Genomic DNA, 9,036 nt, shown 5'->3' with positions numbered 1-9,036 from the left:
CTTCTTCTTCTCTCTTCTTACTCTTCTTCTTCTCTCTCTCTCTCTCTCTCCCTTCTCTTCTCTCTTCTCACAACGGCAAAGGGGGAAGGGGGGGGGGGGGGGGGGGGGGGGATAGGCCCGTGGCCTTCCTCCTCCCGCATCATCACGTTCGGCCTCCACGTCATCTACTTTTTGCGGCTCCTCCTCCCTTTTTGACGTCACCCCTCCATCTTCTCCACATCGACTGTAACTGTTGTTGGCGTTGTCCCTTTCCTTTCCCCCCCTTGCCACCTGTCGTCGGCCGACGATAGGGGAAATTTTTTTAAAAATCAATTAACTACAAAAATTAGGGGGGAGGGGGGGGGACTCTTATGTCCGCGGCAAGATGTTACATTCTCTCCCCCTTAGAGAACTCGAGATGTCCTCATCTCGGAAGAACTAGGGAAGACAAGCGCTAATGGGGCTCAAGGCCTGTGGGTTAGGACCCGACGTGCGTCAATTGTGCTACTCTGATCACTCAAAAGCACGCGGTCTTTTGAAACAACTTCTTATTGTATTAGATCTATCCAAGTCAGGATTACAAGTGAAGAGTTTATTGTGGATACATCTCATGGATATCCTCTAGGTTTTTCCTAAGTATCTGGTATATTCTGGATCATTGGAGCTTGTACAATTTCATTCTTTGTAAGTTTGGGTTCTCTTTGAGTCCTATTGGGCCAATTGACGTAGTTATGTTCAATGTTGTGGCACTCAGAGCATCGGTGTTTAGGGTGCTTTTGACATTCCCTTTTGAAATGGCCTAACTCCCTGCAATAGAAACAGCACTGAGCTTGATCACTTGGGTTGCAAGGTCCTTAGTTATCCTTGGCAAGAGTTTCTTCTTTAGACCAAATTTTCCTAGGATCCTTTTAGTAGATCGAAGTGGCCCTTTATCTCGGAAATTGTGTTCCCAGATTGTCCTCTTCTTAGTTCACAACTGAGCTCCATGGACAATCGACTTTGCTTGTAATACTAAAGAATACTTCCAAGCTTCGATATTCTGGTAAGACCCAATCCATATTAGTTGAGAAGAAATGACTTAAGAGATATTATTTGCAAGTTATAATTTTCATTCCTTGCTGAGTATCTCTAATCATTTGCAAGTTCTAGGCTCAAAATAGATGCAACACATATTACTCAGCTTAACTATAGTTACAAGAGTAAAGTTTATTCCAATACAAGTTGTATTTCATGTCGACAAAATTTCTAGGATTTCTAATAATCCTAGAGAGGTATAGTAGGTTCTAGGTTTTCCTCTTCATCTGATCCCTCTATATATCCGAAGACTACACTTGTATAGCTTCGTTTCCTTGAAGGCTCCATATCTTATCGACTTAAGTAAGGACAGTCTACTTGGACGTGTCCTAGCTCATTGCAGTGGAGACATCGGCGGTTGGGACATCTCCTACAAATGTGCCCTAACTCTCCGCACAAGTGGCATCACTTGTCTTGATCTCAAGAAACATCTTTGCCAGATTCAAGTTCTTGGATGATTGGCTTTGCTCAAAGTAACACATCTTGCAAGTCCATTGGACGCATTGCTTCAAGATGGTCGTTTAGAGGAGTGTTCAGGCCATGGAAAAACTTGGATACTTGATGTGCAATATCCATAGGCGGTGCGTATTTTAGTAGGGTGACAAACTTTCAGTAGTAAGCTTCCAGGGTTAATTCCAGCTGCTTAAGCTTGAAGAATTCATTCATCCTCAAAGTCTGCTAGGTTGGTATCGTTTGCGTACATCATCTTTCAGCTAAGCCCAAGTAACAACAGCTTCAAAAACACCTCAGTCTTTGCACCATTACCTCCACCATATCCGAGCCTGGTCAACTAACTTAAGTTTGGCTATCATTGCCTGATTGGTAGCAGCAGTTTCTGAAGCAGAGAAATAATCATCCATTGACTCAATCCATATCTCCGCCTCTACTGTAATGTCTATCCCTTCTCCATCAAACTCGGGTGCCTTAATTTGCTTGAGAATGAATTTCTTCTCTTGCATGTCAGCATTCGTAGGTGCAAAAGGTGTCTGACAGTCAAACCATACCACTTAGGTTATTCTGTTTAGGATATGTTTATGAGCCATACATTAAATAATCGCATAAGATTACGAAGTTTCTCTCTAATACCAATTGTAACGTGTTTGCCTAAGGGCTGTTTGGGCATGTTTTAAGCGGTCCATCGAGAAACGAATCTAAGCATCAGTGCCTAGCACTCCCATGGAATGTTCCGGGGTTTGTCGCCTAGGGTTTCCCAAGTCCGCTTCACAACAGAACATTCGCGGCGGCTGAACCCACTAAGATTGACCTGAAATCTAAGTTCCTAGTGGCCAAGGTCTCCTAACAGTATTCTAGCGTCGAATCCTGAATATCCTACTTTACACAAATATACCCAAGCCGAAGCAGACCCATGTTGCACTTGGTTCAAAGAGAATGGGAAACGAGAGGGATATACCGCTCAACCTCTATGCCCGTAGGGCATAGTCCCATTCCGGTCCCCTAAAACGACATGAATCGAGTTCTAACCAAACCATACCTAAAGGTCAAATGAAAAAAAAACCTTATGAGAAGCCTCCCAGTTCTCTGGGACCACCCTACCTTAAGACAGACCATCGGGGTTCTACCCACCCGCTTCCCTTCATAGATTTAGTTTTCTAATTAGGTCCTATCACATTTATGTATGGCATTCACAACCAGCTTCCTTAATTAGGCCTTTTAGGGAATAGGATTCGTTTGCGTAATTTGCAACACTAACAAGAAAACAAAACAAGCATTCCTTTTTTACAAACACTTTCTTAACTTATCTTCAGTTAATCTTTGTCTCCTGCCCATACATGAGAATTATATATCCCTTCTGTCTAACAGAAGTCCCGGTCCAAATCACATGGCACCATAATTTCTATCCTTTATCTAGAATAGGACCTTCCAACGCCCTAGACGTTGGGCTCACGGCAGTCTACAGCTCCATTCCAGACTCGGCAAGGGGTGTCCAGAGCTCCACTAGCCCCAAGCGACCTAGGAGTGAGACACCCTTTCCATGGTTGGCCTTTTCACCACTCGACCTTCAGCCTGTGAATCGAGCAGTGCCCTCTCGAGGTAATCCGCGATCTTGGAGATTATCCACCCATGCAAATATCCTTCCTTAATTTATCCAATTAGGAATCAAGCACAATCAAAGCAATCAGCTTAATATCATCTTCCAAGGAAATATTCATTTATGTCCCCATGGCTACTTGTCATTACTGACCCTTGCCATGCATTTACCATCAAACACAAGCACTTGGAATAATCATCCAAATCACATCCACCAATTAGTTTAATACAAAAGCATTTTAAGATGATGTCAGATCAATTCAACAAAACAATAATAACCTTTTTCAACATTGCAGGAACATTCGCGATAACCTTCCATCGCATACTCGCTCTCCCCCTTGGGGTCTAAGTGATTTCATGCAAAATCTACTTACACTTTGGCTAAGACACATGCCAAGGTCGTATACAACTATGCAAGAATGTAAATTCTATTCAGCACTTATATTGATCAATAGCCTAACCCTCTTCTCAGCGAGTTCGAAAGCATCGGTCTTTCCTTTGTCTCAGGTTTCCCCAACCCCTTGAGCTCTCTACTGCCTTTGTGGCCCGGAGTTGTATGTATCTAGCCCAAGTCCCAAATTTAGATTGACAAACATAGTGTTTATCAGGCGGATCCCAAGGTAACTTAGCTTCTAATCCTTATGATCATTGTTTGTACTAGTTAACTACAACGTCAAGATTCCCAGTCTAACAGCATGAGCTACTAGCAAGAGTTTGGCCAAGGTCTAGAGCTTTAAAAATGATTCTCCTCTGGAATAAGTTGCTTGCCATGTAATCTGTCAGACATGAAAGTTGCGACATATATACCTTTGGAATGATGAAAATTGCACCTACTCTTGCGAGGACGGAAAACTGACAATGCCCGAGTCTTATATATTTATGAATTCATCGTACAGCATTTAAATTCAATGGTCTTCTCTAGATACGCACATTTGGGGAAATTCAATCTGTCGAATACTTGTGATGCAATTTATCCTTCTTAATGTCCTATCCTTGTACACGGATCTAATGCATCTCATGCGAGACTCAAAGCAAGCATTTATCAAACTAGAAATACGTTACTTACGACTAGTACCGCGGTTGGATGGGTGGTGACGTTCTCACTCGAGGTTTTCGTTGCGAGATTGCCATCTGGGTGTGATAGCTTTCGCTTGGGTGCCATCCTTGATCTTTTCTCTTTTAGACATGCTTTATACAAGACTTGTTTGTTGTATTCAATTAGCGAGGGCCAATTGGGGGGCGAGATGAGCTTGTGGTCGAGGGATAATCATGTGGAAACGAAGTATCGGTCCGCGGCCAACGGGAGAGAAGGTATGCATTGGACGTGCCTCCTATGTCCGTAGTGGGACGTTACATTGAGTTTCATTGTTTGATGTGCTTGTCATGCCAAGTCTTTTGTTGTGATTTTCACAATTTGAAGCATGCATGGCCAATAAACGGGTTTCCAATAATCATTCTAGATTTGTGAGATGCTTCGTTCAAGTTTCGTGCCATCTCATCATTCCTACAATACTATCCATAAACTAGGGATTTGGAGCTCAAGAGGCACGATAGTATCAATGTCATACATTAATTGAAATGGAGTTATACCTATTGTATAATATTGTAAGCTATTTGATAGTCCCACATTGTTGCCATGAGTTCTTGAATCCAAACACTCAATAAGAAAAAATTGTCTATGTGAGAACATTCATCAAGTTCTTATTTGTGGGCTCTACTTGGCTTGAGGGCACTAATTCAAGGACTTCCAATGAATGACCATGAAGGTAGAAAGGAAGCATCCATTTACTTTATTAAGTAACTAAATCCCATGATCACTTACAATCTCAATGGAGCAGCCAAATCATGATATCACATTCCCAAATGAAGGTAGTCGTGGTTTTAGCATAATTCTTTTGAAATACCCTAGCCTATATCATGCATGTGAGTACTAAGCTATGGGTTTAATGGATCCATTGAAGTTAATCCCCCATTTTTTCAAAGAGTTGACAAGAAATTATAGGTGTCGTCTCCATTTTGTCTTTTGGATGGGTAGGGCACTAAGACTCATCACAATGCTTCACAAATCAAGCCACATCTTTAAACAAGATAAGCCACCATGATTGAGCTTGAAAAACATTCATAACATTTGTGTCTTCATTGAAATGATCGCCTCCCATCTCTCTATGTGCTTTTTGGAGCATATCTAGCATCTCATGCTCGCATACACATCTCCTCAAAAGACCAGCTTGCCCTAGTTGATAGAGCTTTCCTACGATTAATTAGTAGGGTTAAGTCTTAATAAGAAGACATGTGATTCTAGCCTTCTCCATTGGGTGATTGAGCAATCCCTACTCTAGAATTTATACTTTATAGTCAACTTGATAAGGAGTTAGGTCGGCTCTAAAGACTTTGATCTCCTATGTGATTTGAAATAAGTGGGTGCCACAACATCATTCATTATGTCTTGTGTATGTTCTGCACTTGGAATTCTTGACAAGTATTCTACCATATACTTTTGTTTTTCTTTTTTCACACCCATAGAGATCAAATTGAGGTAAAATTTGTAGCTATGAAGTTATGCATCCAAGTGCAAGGCTTGTTCACGAGATAAAAACTATGATATCCTCACAATCAAGCATGATTCAAACATAGGTGAGTATGTTAGGTCATGTATAGTAGACTTGAGGTCGTGTTTGCCTCGATAATGGGCTATGGTAAGACAAAGAGATGATGCAAGAAGAGAAGAACCAATGTATGTTGGTTAGAAAATGAGCAATTACAATTGTAATGTTACCTTTATAATCTATGAGGATCTTTCCAAGAAAGCCTCCTAAACTATTTTGCAACAATAAGTTGTTGATTAAGTGGTTTAACTAATTGCCCTAAAAGAGGGGGACTAGTTAAATTGACCTCACTATTTTGAAAACATCTTCCATTAAGTTAAACACACGTGACCTATCTAGCTAGGGCAATTCATATGCATATGTGGTTGTGGGAGGCAAAGAGGGGGTGACCCATTAGGACCTACTCTCAATCCCATCCTTACCCATACCCTTTTATGCATGGAAATTGTCCCCTCCTTGCTTATTCCCCTCTTATGCATGGCTCAATGTGTTCCTAATTTCATGGTGTCATCCATAGCACCCGTGCTATACTAGATGCATATATCTATGCAGTTTTCCTTGTGCCATGTCTAAGGGCTTTGGATTGCTATCATGCATTGAATGGTAATTCTAATGATGGTAGTTGTAATTGGCATTGCCTTCCTCATCTTGTACTGGTGGTTGCTTGTTTTGTGGCATATCAATGGATTGTGGATTGGTGTTGGTTGATTCTACCCCCTTTTGGGTAGAACTATATTACAAAGCTCATCTCAAACTTAGCATCATGCTCCAACACAATTGGTTTTGCATGTTGCTTGGGTGGTGCATTGCTTCATGCTGCTTCATGCCAAGCATGTAGCCATGTGTGTCTTGTCTTAGATGGTTTGTTATTATGGTCAAAATCCAATCCCAACTCCATTTGTGTGCTCATTGTTTTGTAGTTCCACATGTACATTTGAAGCATCATGTGGATGTATTGTCATTGTGACAAGGCAAGGGTCCCAATTTCTCTTAGGTAGGTTACTTCAAGGCCCAAAGCAATAATAATGTTTCCTCAATCATCTCAAACTCCTCCCTGAGGATTGAGGATGTTTCCTCAATCATCTCAAAACTCCTCCCTGAGGATTGAGGATTGTCCTTGTCTGGACTTAACCCATCCTACCTTCGGCCTATGAGGATGAAATCAACATACATTGCTAGTATGACCCCTTCCCTTCAAGAGAGAGAGAGAGAGAATCAATTCTATTTTGCCACATTCAAAACCTCCCTTTTTTTCAAGAACACGTTCTAACATTTGTACCATGCCTATGACACGTGCATTAACCCATATGTAGTTCACTTTGGTCTACACATCTTTGCCTCCTACATAAAAATTAGGTGCAAACTTTGGCCCAAAGCCTATGTTTGGAAGGTTTTCTTACCAGGCTAAATTTTGAAGGTTGAAAAAGTCGCCCACATATACAAAAATTTACAAGTTTTCACCTAAAATTCATCCAAAAATAGCTCAAACATAAAAATCTCTCTTACCATTCGCCTAATTTTCTGAACATTCATCTTTGGTTAAGCAAGTTTTCACCTACCTATCTACAAACTAAAATCACAAGGATCCCTTACATCTTTACCCATTTCCCTCACTCTATAAATAATGACCCTAGTGGTTGTTGCATAAGTGGTGTTATGCTACCCATAGATCCTACAAACTACCAAACATCTCTAAATGATCTAACCCACTCTTGTCGAATGTACCCTTTTGCCACCAATCACGCTTTGTACCTAGAGACCCCACCATTCAAACTCATTTACTCAAAATTGTCCACAACTCTGGAGTGCCACTATTGCCATGTGATGCTAGCTTCCTCCTTGATGACTCGCTCCCACCCATGCCAATCGTTGGTGAGGCTTGGGGGTCGAAAATTATGAGTGGCTTACTAAGGGTACATGCCCTAACCTCTTCAATATTTTCAAGGTTAGCACTCTCATTCGACTTCTATTTATGATGTGATTGGCACAATTGGTTACCTCCCCCACATGCATTTTGGGAACCCATTGTCAGCCATGAGGAGCCATACAATCTCTATTATTCTTTGGCTCCTCCTTTTAGGAACATCATTGAGATTAGGAAAAGTCCAAAATTATGAGTGGCTTACTGAGGGGACATGCCCTAACCTCTTCAACATTTTCAAGGTTAGCACCCTCATTCGACTCCTATTAATGATGTAATTGGCACAATTGGTTACCTCCCCCCACATGCATTTTGGGACCCCATTGTCAGCCATGAGGTGCCATACAATCTCTATTATTCTTTGGTTCCTCCTTTCAGGAACACCATTGAGATGAGGCAAAAACCATCTCGTGGAACATACCCTTTTCTTTGCATTCATCAGTCTTGTAAGTTGGTCATCATTGGTAGCTGCTCCATAATGGACATCATATCATACTCTGATCTCCTCTAACATAATATGCCCTCTCAGCATCTCTCTTCCAAGGCCTATCCTTTCCTCCTCTTGCTCTCTTCTGACCATAATGCACTCCAAGTCCCTCATCTCGTCCTGCCCATATGTTCTACAATCACCACATGAGCATTACTTCGAAGAAAGTTGTGCATTTGCTCCTTCCTTGCTCTGGTCTGCCCATAATGCACTCAAAAGTTGTTCGTCTTATCCTGCCCATATGTTCTATAATCACCACATGAGCATTACCTTGAGGCAAGTTGTTGCACAGCATGAAGGGGAGCAAACCTCCATATGGTTACAGGCCTTCAATTCAGCTGCTGCTGTTAGTGGTGCCCTCCCCATTTGTACATGATATTTCACCCCACCAATGCTTTACATCGTAACATTTTACCAAAGCTCTGTTTGAGTCTTCAAACATTGACCAAATTTCTGGACTCGTATATCCTAGCCAAGGCTGTCCATACCCCAACCTTACCAATGCTTTCCATCTAATGCATTAGAGCTCTGTTTCAGCCTCAATGTCTTCTATCTGACTCCATTTTCTCTTCCGTGAGTTTATTTCACAGGTCCTAGGGGCATACCTAGGAAAGGCAATGCCCTGGGAGCATACCTAGAAAGAGCAATGCACTTCTCACAATTCAACTAATGCTTAATTTGTACACAACTCATGGTGATCAGCTGAAATTGTACAAAATTCATGAAGAGATTGTACTACAAAGTCAAAAGAAAAGACAGGTTCACAATGTAAAAAGTAAATATGCCCACCACAAATAAGGTATTTAGGATGAAGTAAATAGAATAAATATTCAGGATGATAAAAGCTCTCTCAAATGAGTAGGTCTCCTTTCTCTGTAAAAGAAGGTTTAGAAAGTCATTGAACCACTCATTTTGCAAAA

The sequence above is a fragment of the Lygodium microphyllum genome, chromosome 3 (assembly GCF_053477565.2).
Source record: "Lygodium microphyllum isolate KBCC chromosome 3, Lygodium_microphyllum_v1.1.10, whole genome shotgun sequence".
In the NCBI taxonomy this organism is placed as follows: domain Eukaryota; kingdom Viridiplantae; phylum Streptophyta; class Polypodiopsida; order Schizaeales; family Lygodiaceae; genus Lygodium; species Lygodium microphyllum.
This window is presented reverse-complemented; position numbering follows the sequence as displayed.